Below are 2,230 nucleotides of genomic sequence, written 5' to 3' on the forward strand. Positions count from 1 at the left end.
CTCACCTTAAAGCTTTTTAAAGAACAAATCAGAAAAATCCACTGGCGTTTGGACAGACCTTCTTTAAGGTTGAATGGACTTTTAAACGAAGTGTTTCTCGGATGAGAAACACTTCGATTAAGGTCCATTAGACCTTAATCTCTTCGGTTTGAAAGGATATGGACCAGTGACGAAGAATCAAAAAGTTCCAAAACTCAGATCTGGGATTCATGCTTCCCTGATCAGATTCGGACCAAACCAAGTATGGTTTGGTCACGAGGGGGGTCTGGGGAGTGTCTGGTATGATTTCAAGGCAGATCGGTGTAGATTAGGTTCCGACTCGAATCTTCAAATGAAGATTCGAGAAGGTGGGATAGGATTCGAGGTGTGTGGTTGGTAGATTTGGGTTCAGGACGTCAAGGGGGTTCTATGGTGTTAGGGGCGAGGTCACCGGCGTCCGTGCCGCCGGTTTCCATGGTGAGGGGTACAGGGGCGGCTCTAGGGTTTGGGGGTTATGGTGAAGACGATGAAGGCTGGGGTTTGGATAGGGGGGCAGGGTAGTGTTACGAGTTTATATAGTTAGTGGGTAAGTGGATCCTGGCCGTTGGATGAGATGAGATGAAGGGCCAGGATCCTTTGGCTATCAGGGAACGACGTCGTTTCAAGGGTAAAGGGTTGGGGTCGGTCCGGGTGAGACGGGTCGGGTTTGTTGATGGGTTATGGGGATGTGATCTTGGCCGTTGATCAATTTGAGATCAACGGCCCAGATCGGACTGCAGTAAAACGGTGTCGTTTGGAATGCCCCCTGAGGCCAGCTGGTCTGGACCGGGTTTACATTGGGCTGAGTTGGTTTGGGCTTGTTTGTTTTGAAAACCGGACTGGCCCAAGTCCGAAACTCCTTCTCTTTTTTTTTTCTTTTTTTTTTCTTTTTAATTCCTTAAAATAATTTGCCAAATAATACCATGTAAACATTGGACAACAATTGTCACACAATTAACATTTAATTATACTAAACACTTAATGACAAAATACAATGAAGGACGCACATATTTTATTTTTCTTTTAATAAACAGATTACGGTTCACACGACATATAGACATATATTTTTATATATTTTTGAATAAAACAACCATGGGCAAAATCACAAATAACCAGCAAAAAATGCCACGTAAAAATCCAGCAAATGTACAGCAAGACCAATTGCTATTATTTTGTTTCTTTTGGAGTGATTGTCGCGTATAAGCAAAAATCACGTGCTCACAGCTGCCCCTCTTTGTTCAGAAACACGAAGAGTTTTCGTGCAAAGATAAAGTGAGCATGTATGAGCGATTTTTGCCTATGGACTACTCCGTGTGAAGCATGTTTTTTTTTTTTGAAAAATCTGACCGAATCTTGCTTCAAAGATTTCCTACATATCCTGGGCTAAACAGGAATCAGGTCAATATAGTTCGGAAAGTTTTGGTAGCTGGGACTACCATGGGATTGCAATGCTTGCTGCTACTGCTGTTGCTGTTGTCAATGCTGCGTCACTGACCGCCTTATTGCAACCAAACGAAAATTGGGAACTGAACTAACTACTTATATGTATGTCAACTGCTAAGTTACAAGATTCCTATCTATGATTCTTTTGCAACTTGATCTTGGGTCTTAGCTAATTTTGCTTGTAGACTTCGATCTGAATCTTGATGCTTGCGAGTTGCGGCGACTTGTTTAATCTCCAGGATACTGAGTGAGACGCGATTGGTAGGGTTCAGGGCCTTAGTCAAATGTTGGAGTCGATCTGCTCTCCATTCACTCTGATATCTCAGGATGTCTTCTTTTGGCTTTTTCTTCTTTGATTCTGAGTTGAGACTCATCTCGTGGGTCATTTCGATCCGTGTGGCTCGAGGTTAGACCTGCGGGAAAAAACAAACAAACGAACGAATTTTTCTGCCCCAGTTTCACTAGGAAAATTTCGTTAATTATTCACCAGGAAGTTCATAAAATTGATGAAAGAGGACATGCATGCTCAGTTCAGGGTTGGAGCCCTAACACCGGCTAGCTGGGGAGAGGTTCGGTTTGGGGTTTAAAACCCTAACGCCGAACAAAGGAAGAATTCAGTTTAGGGTTTAAAACCCTAATGCTGGATTGCATGGAAAAGCTCAGTTTAGAGTTTAAAACTCTAATGCTGGCTGAAAGGAAAAAGTTCAGTTTAGGGTTTAAAACCCTAATGCTGACTAAAAGGAAAATTCAGTTTAGGGTTTAAAACCCT

The sequence above is a fragment of the Nicotiana sylvestris genome, chromosome 12, assembly GCF_000393655.2.
Source record: "Nicotiana sylvestris chromosome 12, ASM39365v2, whole genome shotgun sequence".
In the NCBI taxonomy this organism is placed as follows: Eukaryota; Viridiplantae; Streptophyta; class Magnoliopsida; order Solanales; family Solanaceae; genus Nicotiana; species Nicotiana sylvestris.